Genomic DNA, 11013 nt, shown 5'->3' with positions numbered 1-11013 from the left:
CAAGTAAGAAGGAATAAACTAAAATAAGATCTAGTAAGTTTAGATAGAGAAAAAAATTAGATCTGATGAAATTAAAAGAGAGGAAGATGAGATAACATGGAATAGCCCAAGATAAAGTAAGGTGATAGAATGATAAGAAAGACTACAGTAAATATAATTAAAAAATATAAGATTAGGTAGTCTCTCTCTCTCTCTCTCTCTCTCTCTCTCCTAACAGAACAGGAGCGAAAGCATTCAGTTAAGGTAATCTCTCAGCGCTATTTCCACCCCATTTTCGCTGCCAATTTTGATCGCTGCTGAGCTGAGACAGTAACATGGTATTCTTCCATCTCCAGGTAAGGGAAAAACTGTGACATATAAATCTTTGAAAATAAGGAACCATTGATTTTAAAAGCCGGAAAAATGAAGGTAATTACTTCTTAACATATAAGTAAACTAACGTGGTATTTAAAATGGCGTCAAAATTGCTCTGATACTGTACTCATACTAAAAAAAAATTATACTTCCCTATTATTATTATTATTATTATTATTATTATTATTATTATTATTATTATTACGCCCATACAGACATATAACTTTCTTCGCCTTTTCTCCTCCTATGCTCTGGGTGTGGGGTAATCTCCGGCCACCACACAGGAACTAAATATTCCGACTGCGAGTTGTTCCACCATTTATACACATAAGGTGACTTGAGATATCCCCTCAGATCCTGCCAACACGGTGAAAAAACTAAATATAAAATTCCATAGAAGATAAACTCTAGAGGGGATTATCTCCTAAATACAGACCTCAGGGGGGAAAAAACTAAAATACTCGCAAATTACGAGACTGCTGGGGACCATCACCCTGGGGACCATGACCCTGGGGACCATCACCCTAGGGACCATGACCCTAGGGACCATGACCTTTGAAAGATACGCCCAGGAAGAACCACACCTAGGAGGAGAACTTTGTATGAAAAAAATATGAAAAAGAAAAACAAATGAAAAAATAGAAAAAGGATAAGAAAGAGAGACACGGCATAAAAGAAAACAATAAGAAGAAAAGAAAAAAGATAAAAAAAAATTAAAGAATAAATAGAGAACAGAAAATATGTGATAAAACAGAAAAAATTAAGAAATTATAAAAAATGATATATTTTAAGAGAAACAAAAATTTTAGATTATTTTTGTGAAACTGTCTGTCTGTCTGTCTGTCTGTCTGCCTGTCTGTCTGTCTGTCTGTCTTTTTACATTTCCTTTTTGTTACCTCTATTTCATTCTATCTAACACAGACAGACAGACAGACAGACACCACACCGGGAGAGAGGACAAGAGTACAAAAAGAGACAAAGAAATTATAATAAAACATAAACAGGAGGTAAAAAGAGGAACAATAAAGAGGAAGAGAGGATACAGTAATGAATAAGAGGAAGGAGAGAGAAAAAGGAAGAATGAAGAGGAGGAGAAGAAGTGAAGGAAAATGAAAAGGAAGAGAAGAAGGGGCAGATGTATAGGAAAATGATAAAGAGGAAGAAAACGAATAAAAAGAAGGAAGAAGAAGGAAGAAGGGGCAATTAACGCAATTTGTAAACAACTCGAAAACAGTAAGACAAAAAATAACAAAATTGGTTCATGATAATTCTATGAGGAAGACGGATAAACAGAGATAAACAGACAAACAGGAATAAACAGAGATAAACGGGTAAAAGGGAATAAACAGATGAACAAACAGGGATAAACAGAGGTAAAACTCCTATAAAATATATTTTCTCTTACTTCCCTGTTTCTTCAATATTCCTTTATTTTTCTCTCTTTTCATATCCCCTTCTTTTTCATCTTCTTCCCGTCTCTATTGTCTGTTCCCTCTCTTCCAGTTATTTATTTTCCTTTTTAAATTTCTTTCTCTTTATTTTCATTCTTTATCTTCCTCTGTTTTATTTCCATTATATGTTTATCTTATTCTCCTCCTCTTTCCTCATTTTCCTCTCTTTTCCTTTTCCATACCTCTTATATTTCATCTATATTTTCCCCCTTCTTATCATTCTCCTTTCCCATTTCTAACCTTTCATTTCTTTTCCCGTCTCTCTCCCTTCCCCAATCTTTGTCTTTCCTCTCCTTTCCCATATCTATTATTCTCCTCTACTTTCTCTTACCATCCATTAACTTCTTTTTCCTTTCTCCCCTTTCAGAAGTGGACAAAAGTCTCTCTCTTGAATACCACGAAAAAGATAGGTGGTTGCCCTCGTAGGTAAGACATTGAAAGCATCGGTGACTCTCTCCGGGGAAAGTAATAAGGGGTGGCCCTCTCACCTTCAAAACTTTCCTTGTTAGCATAAAGTTTTTCGCTTTCTCTTTCTGACGAGTGAAATTACGCACGAGGAAGGGAAAATTTCTTCCGCAGCTCTTTAGCATTTAACAAAAAGTACGTGACCTGACAGCGTTTGTTTACTACTGGAAGGGGGCAAGGTGATCTAGGGGGGGTGGGGGGGCTTGTGGTAATTAGGGGTGACTTGAGGTGGCCTGGGGTGAACTGAGGTGGACTTGGGTGATCTGAGGTGACTTGAGGTGAACGGAGGTGATTTGAGGTGGCCTGGGGTGATCGGAAGTGGCCTGGAGTGATCTGAGGTGGTGTGGGGTTAATCTGAAGTGGTCTGGGGGGTATCTGAAGTAGTCTTAGGGTAATCTGAGGTGACCTGAGGTGGCCTGGGGTGATCTGAAGTGGCCTGGGGTGATCTGAGGTGATCTGGGGGTGATCTGTGACCTGAGGTGGCCTGGGGTGATCTGAAGTGGCCTGGAGTGATCTGAGGTGGTCTGGGGGTGATCTGAGGTGGCCTGGGGTGATCTGAGGAGGCCTGGGGTGCTCTGAGGTGACCTGGAATAAGCTTAATTGACCGGGAATGACACTTAAATGATTTAAAGTGACCTAAAATAACCTATGGTGACCCTAATTGATCTGAGGCGATCTGGGGGTGATCTAAATTGACCAGAGGTGACCTTAATTGACCAGAGGTGACCCTAATTGACTTGAGGTGACCCAAAATTTACCTAAAATTACCCCAAGTGATTTTAATTGACCCTAAGTGAAGTGAACCGAAATGGCCTTCAAGTGACCTGAGTTCACCTCAAGTCACCTCAGATCATCTCAGTCCACCCCAGGTGAAGTAACTGATATGATCCGAGATGACCTAATATGACCCAAGAGGAATCCATGTGACCTAAAGTGACCAGTAGTAACATAATTAATTTACAGTATCCCAGTATACCCAATTAATCTAAATGACCTTAAATAATTGTAATGAAACCAGGTGAGGGTATGTTACTCTGGGTGATCTTAGGTGACCTCATGTAACCTGATCTGACCCAAGATAACCATACAAGACCTGAGATGCCCCAAGGTGACTCTCTCTCTCTCTCTCTCTCTCTCTCTCTCTCTCTCTTACACACACACACACACACACACAAACCATGTAAATATTCACGTACACAATCAAGAATTACTAAAGACAAATAGAACAATCCAACACTAACTAAGACACGTCGCCGCCCAAGCCACCGTCTGGTCTCACTACAATCAAAGTCTTAGTCAACCCAGAGTGGAATATTCAAGAGATGAGAGTTGACTGCTTGTGGAATTGACTGCTTGTAGAGTTGACTGCTTGTGGAATTGACTGCTTGTAGAGTTGACTGCTTGTGGAATTGACTGCTTGTGGAGTTGATTGCTTGTGGAGTTGACTGCTTGTGGAGTTGATTGCTTGTGGAGTTGACTGCTTGTGGAGTTGATTGCTTGTGGAATTGACTGCTTGTGGAGTTGATTGCTTGTGGAGTTGACTGCTTGTGGAGTTGATTGCTTGTAGAGCTGACTGCTTGTGGAGTTGACTGCCTGATGAGTTGTATTCAAGAGGAGAGTTCGTACTGTATCGAGGTGGGTTTATTGAGGGAGTTAAGGAAGTGGGTAAGTAATGGATGATGTGGATGTGGATGTGGAAAAGGAATGGATATGGATATAGAGACACAGAAAGTAGCACAACATTAACTAAAACATTCATAGATGATGTTACTTGACTTTGACCTTTGACGAGATGCTACACAAAAGTATTAATTAGGAAAGAAGAAACACACAACACTGGAGGGAAACTTTTAAATCGGATTAGGACAGGAAACAGAGGGGCAGTAATTAACGAGAGAGAAATTACCAAAAGACTTAAAACTTTTCTATGGAGTAAAAAAATAAGGCAAATGTGTTTCATGTAATGTTCTAAGGCTGGGAAACGAAGATAGGTAAACTAGCTAGCAGCACAACACAACACAACACAACACAACACAGCACAACACAACACAACACACCATGAAAATCAATCCCTACAAACTCCTCTCTCTCTCTCCTCCTCGCTCTCTACACAAAGAAAAAAATAAGACGATACACACCGGATACATCAGCCCCAAACACCATAAGTCTTGACGAATGATAGCGCACACCCATCCCAGCATCCCAAACACGATCCTCAAACACGATCCTCACACACACACACACACACACACACACACACACACACCCTCCCCACCACCACCCCCACCACACTCTACTCAGCCCCACACTCTACTCAGCCCCCAGGCCTCTCCGGGGAAAACCATTGACTTTGATGTAGCTGAAAGTATTGATATAGATGTTGATGCGATGTTGTATGATAATGTGATTGTCTGGTTATACAAGGCATTCCGTGGGTGTTATTGATGTGATGGCACTATGGGGAGAGAGAGAGAGAGAGAGAGAGAGAGAGAGAGAGAGAGAGAGAGAGTCCGTCTCGAGTATGAGGTAGTGAAGGAAGTGGCTCATAACTTTAAATTTGTTGTTTGGGTTATTTCCTGTGTGTGTGTGTGTGTGTGTGTGTGTGCGTGTGCGTGTGTGTGTGTATATATTAACTGATAATAAAGTATCACACATAAGATAAAAAAAAAAACTATCACGCAACTAACATAAAACTATCAGCCTCCAACGACCAGCCTGTGGTATAGCCCTGTATTGCCCAACTTAATTACTGCCAGCACTCACATGATGGGGTGAACAGCACATTACGGCAGTTCACCCTGTTAATTAATGCTATTACCTCGACCTTACCTGACCCAGTTACCTGTGGCCCCCATCCTGAACACAGGGAGATGGAACACTACCGGAAATGATGTAATACTCTTGGATATGACGTCATGCTTTCGTCATCAATCTATTACGTCATTAAAACGCTGGGTGAAAGACGAAAGAATGAAAAAATAAGGACCATTAACCCCGACAACTGTTTACAGGCGGCCCGGGGTCGTGATTGGCTGCGTGGGTCATTAGGTATGCATGGGCAAACTTGGCTCAACCACACCACAAACTTTTTATTATGTGTAATTAATGTCCACCCTGATAATGATGATGATGATGGTGATGGTGACGACTATTACGATGATGATGATGATGATGACTATTACGATAATGGTAATGATGATGATGGTGATGGTGACGACTATTACGATGATGGTGATGATGATGATGGTGACGACTATTACGATGATGGTGATAATGATGATGACTATTACGATGATGATGGTGATGATGATGACTCACCATGATTATGGTGCTGATGAATTATGATGATGATAACTTATGATGATGATGACTATTACGATGATGGTGATGACGATGATGTACCATTTTGTGAAGACGTCCCAATTGACTCACTAACCTTGACCGTCTCACACACTAACACTGACCGTCTCACACACTAACACTGACCGCCTCACACACTAACACTGACCGTCTCACACACTAACACTGACCGTCCTCACACACTAACACTGACCGACACACACACACTGGACCTCACACACCAACACTGACACACACTCACCGACCGACCGTCACACTAACACTGACCGACCAACACTGACACACACTAACACTGACCGTCTCCACACACACTAACACTGACACACTAACACTGACCGTCTCACACACTAACACTGACCGTCTCACACACACTACACACACACTGGACGTCCACACACACTAACACTGACCGTCTCACACACTAACACTGACTGTCCCACACACTAACACTGACCGTCTCACACACTAACACCGACTGACCGTCTCACACACTAACACTGACCGACCGTCTCACACACTAACACAGACCGTCTCACACACTAACACTGACCGTCTCACACACACTAACACTGACCGTCTCACACACACTAACACACTGACTGACACACACTCCACACACACTAACACTGACCGTCCCACACACACCAACACTGACCGTCCCACACACACTAACACTGACGTCCCACACACTAACACTGACCGTCTCACACACTAACACTGACCGTCTCACACACTAACACTGACTGTCTACACACACTAACACTGACCGTCTCACACACACTAACACTGACCGTCTCACACACTAACACTGACCGTCTCACACACTAACACAGACCGTCTCACACACTAACACTGACCGTCTCACACACTAACACTGACCGTCTCACACACTAACACTGACCGTCTCACACACTAACACTGACCGTCTCACACACTAACACTCACTCACTCTAGCATTACTGTTTTTGTTATTGTTATCTACTATTTCATTTTATATCTCTCTCTCTCTCTCTCTCTCTCTCTCTCTCTCTCTCTCCTTTTGTGTTCGTTTTGACTGTTTTTCTTAACCAATTTGTTCCTTTTGTGTTCGAGTCGAAAAAGAGATAAAAGTTGTTCAAGTTTCTGCGGAATGAATACATGAAAAGGAAGGCATGAGGAAGGAATGTAAGAGAGAGAGAGAGAGAGAGAGAGAGAGAGAGAGATTAACGACATCCACCAAACACTTGACTCTGCTAAAACATTCAACACATTCACCACCACAACCACTACTACTACAACCACCATCACCACCACCATCACTACCACTATCACCACACTGACAATCCTCAATCACCACTACAACACCTCCCCTTCCCCTCTCCATCACAACAATACCACTATCATGAGCCGAGATAATCACAATAAGGCCAGAATTACACCACATAATAACTAGGATTCCGACCAACACATCCCGTTTTCTAAGTTGCTATTAAGGTCTAACTGAGTACTCCTAGAAAATTATGACCCGGTGAGAATTAGGCGAACTTCCAAATCTGGGTAGTTTGCCAGAGTACAACAGAGGCATGGAGGAGGAGGGCGTAGTTACTTATGGTGAGCAGAGGCATAGAGGAGGGGACGTACGTAGTTACTTATGGTGAGTGGAGACATGAAGTAGAGAGGACTTAGTTATGGTCTTAATGTGCACTATAAACCTGGACCAAGATTCTTAAAATATCCTAAGTTGTTTATTTTTTCTCGTAGTTGAAAATGTAAGAAAACGCCAAAAGCAAATCTCATTACCAAAATAACATTAAAATTACATTGAGATTTCCATGAATAAACTCTCACAAAAAATACATTAGAAAATAAATTACAGTAACTTAATAATTTTGGGGGGTGATTCTAGACACTAATTTAATTCTATATAATCACAAGAGACCTTAAGTATATTTATTTTATTTTTATCGTATATAAGTGATGGAAGGGAGCAAAAGACCCCTTGTTTGGGACGGTCTTAACTTTGTGCTTGTAATATTATATCTGTTCACTGATACAGATCGGGAGTTCCTGGTTGTTAGTTGTTAATAATAATTAACGGTTTATTGAAAAAATTCTGCAGCCCGAAGGCTGAAAATATACATTGGACATAAATGACTTATTACATACATTGGTGGTTTAACAAAAGCCTTCATTAGAGAAAGGTAAAGGAACATACAGTGAACATACAGATTAATGTAGGTGTTGAACAGCAAACTCGTAGTGTAGTAACTCCCTCCCAGATGGTGTTAGGAGGAACTCTACGTGGTGTAGTAGTTCTCAGATGGTGTTACGAGGGACCTGCACAGGCACCTCGCAGATGGTGTTATGAGGGCCTCACGTGGTGTAGTAATTCCTCACAGATGGTGTTATGAGGGACCTCTACGTGTGTAGAAATTACTCACAGATGGTGTTATGAGGGACTCCTCACGTGTGTAGTAACTCCCTCCCAGATGGTGTTAGGAGGGGCCTCACGTGGTGTAGTAACTCTCTCACAGATGGTGTTATGAGGGGCATCACGTGGTGTAGTAATTCCCTCACAGATGGTGTTATGAGGGGCCTGACGTGGTGTAGTAATTCCCTCACAGATGGTGTTATGAGGGACCTCACGTGGTGTAGTAATTCCCTCACAGATGGTGTGATGAGGGACTTGACGTGGTGTAGTAATTCCCTCACATATGGTGTTATGAGGGACATGTGGTGTAGTAATTCCCTCACAGATGGTGTTATATGAGTGAGGTTTGGTCCCAGGCCTTCCTATCGTAGACGGATTAACACATCGGTGGTTGTTGTTGGGTCTCACGGGGGCCGTTATCACTGGGTACCTGGGACCTCACTGTGTGAAGGTTAACTTGGGTGCGACTGTTACTGTTGAGTTGTTCTCACTGACTTAAGCACTGTTCACCACTGTTCACCTCGGTTTAACACTGGTTCCGTTCCTTTCCTAAATGAAATTGTAACTTCTGGCGAGATCTTGTTGATATTCCGGTGGGGAGGAGGGTTCAGGGGAGGGGGTTGGTATGGGCCAACTTAACAGTTGACCTGGCTGCTCCGAGAGGAGCGCCAGGTACGTCTTGACCCTTCGGTGGCCATGATGTTACGGCAGTGTGTGTGTGTGTGTGTGTGTGTGTGTGTATGCATGTGTGTGTGTGTGTGTGTGTGTGTGTGTGTATGTATGTATGTATGTATCCATTACCCATCTTAAACCTACCCATTTCTACCCTACTCTACCTTACCTTACCTTACCTTACCTCACCCTACCTTACCTTACCTTACCTTTCCCCTACCAGACTGATCCATCTTTCCTCGCCGTATAATAAAACAACAATAACAGCAACTCATCACATCAAAACACTCTTGGGAAATCTTCAATTTCGTAAAAAATGAAAAAAAAATTGAGAGAGAGAGAGAGAGAGAGAGAGAGAGAGAGAGAGAGAGAGACCCAAAATCTAATAACACTATCTCCCTATACAATTTAGTATAGTTTTCAAGGCTTAATTTTTTTGTTTTCGATAGGGGAGGGAGGGAAGGAGGGAGGGAGAGAGGAGGGGTAGGGAAGGAGGGAAAAGGTAGGAAGGGAGGGAAGTAGGAAGGGATGGAGGAAGGGAAGGAGGTGCAAAGGGAGGGAGGGAGGGAGGGAGAAAGAGAGGGAGAATTTTATAGGGAAATACCCGGCGGCTGTAATTCCCAAGCGCAGGAAATATTCTTGAAATAACTTAAGCGGTGAGTGAACTTATTATTACTATACATTTGAGTAGTTTATGTATATAGCCTAAGATGTATAAGATATGTGAGCTTATATAATATGGCTGATGATAACGACGAGCTATAGCAAGACCCTAATGATTGCTGTGATGAGTAAAGTGATAAATATTCAGTCATATTCACCAAAATTAGTTTAAAATACCTACTGCTGTGTGTTGTTTGTGAAATATATTACAATGTGTATATATACATTTTTTTTTAGATTTGACAATTGAAGTCAGTTAAATATTACACGAGTTCATTGTATAACGCCATTCATAACAACTTGTAATTCGTGTAACATTCAGGGATTTTCAGCTATGGTGTAACTATCCAATATGTGAATAACTAGGCTGAATTTAACGGTCATTTAAATATAGTCCCAATTTTACATGTTTTTATTTTACATTGTTCATATATCAGGCTAAGTGGCAGCCTTTGAACAATTTAAAACAATAATGAACTATATTATATTTGTGTTAAAAAAAATGTTGTTGCTCTATTATTCTCGATATTTAAAAATCTATCTTTACAAAACAGAATATAAACACTCCGCCATATTTGTGATAAATTTCTGTAGCATCAACCAGTAATGAGTTAGAGTCCAGTAACGGACGTGTATAAAACCTGCCTGAAATAGACGATTGTTTTCAACGATGGCGGCCACAATGGCGTTTGGCTGGGAATCTGAGACGCCCATCACATGACTCCCACAGTTTGAAGGTCCAACTTACTAAATATCACGGAGGTTTAGTCCACCCAGTAGGTAGTCTGTTTTGACCTGGCTCACGGACTAATATAGGCTTTGTGAGTTAAAGTATATAGTGAAATGTGTCATGTAAACTATATTAGCTAATATGTATCAAGTAAGGTATGTAACTAAATACTAACTAACTAACTAACTAACTACTTGTAACTAACAAAATTAACTAACTATGGGTATGTTCCTTAGGCATTTCCACAGTTTTGAAGATAGCGAGCCTAATTTTGGTAGGGAGGTGCGGATGCCATAGAGATTGTTCGTGTAATATCCAACTCTTGTCCATCCATCCTTGTAAAGTCGTGTAACTCAGCCCATTCTGTTATAAATATCGTCATCACTAGTAGTATAATCGTTGATATTATTCTTGTTATCGCCCCCACCATCACCATCATTACCACCATCACCATCATTACCACCATCACCATCATTATCACCCCCACCATCATCATCATCATTACCACCATCATCATCATTACCACCCCCACCATCATCATCATTACCACCCCTACCATCACCATCATTACCACCCCCACCATCATTACCACCACCACCACCACCACCGCCGCCACTGTTGTATGTCACAGGTTCCGAGCATAAAGTCCTTCAGTAAAACATTGTCTTCAGCAGGTGCAGCAGGAAACAATGGTAAAACAGACCAATAACTAACACCGGAAGCCGATAAGCTCACACCGCCATACTTCTCCTCCCCCCCACACACAAAAACTCTACCAGGAGGACTCACTAAAAAAACCTACACGACTGGACACAACAACAACGACACACAGACGATAACAAAGGCAAAACAAATACAACGATAACATTAAAAGAACAATTACAAGGGCCACCACCACCACCATAGCA

This window comes from Homarus americanus, unplaced genomic scaffold (genome assembly GCF_018991925.1).
Source record: "Homarus americanus isolate GMGI-L3 unplaced genomic scaffold, GMGI_Hamer_2.0 scaffold10624, whole genome shotgun sequence".
Taxonomy (NCBI): domain Eukaryota; kingdom Metazoa; phylum Arthropoda; class Malacostraca; order Decapoda; family Nephropidae; genus Homarus; species Homarus americanus.
Note: the sequence above shows the minus strand (reverse complement) of the source record.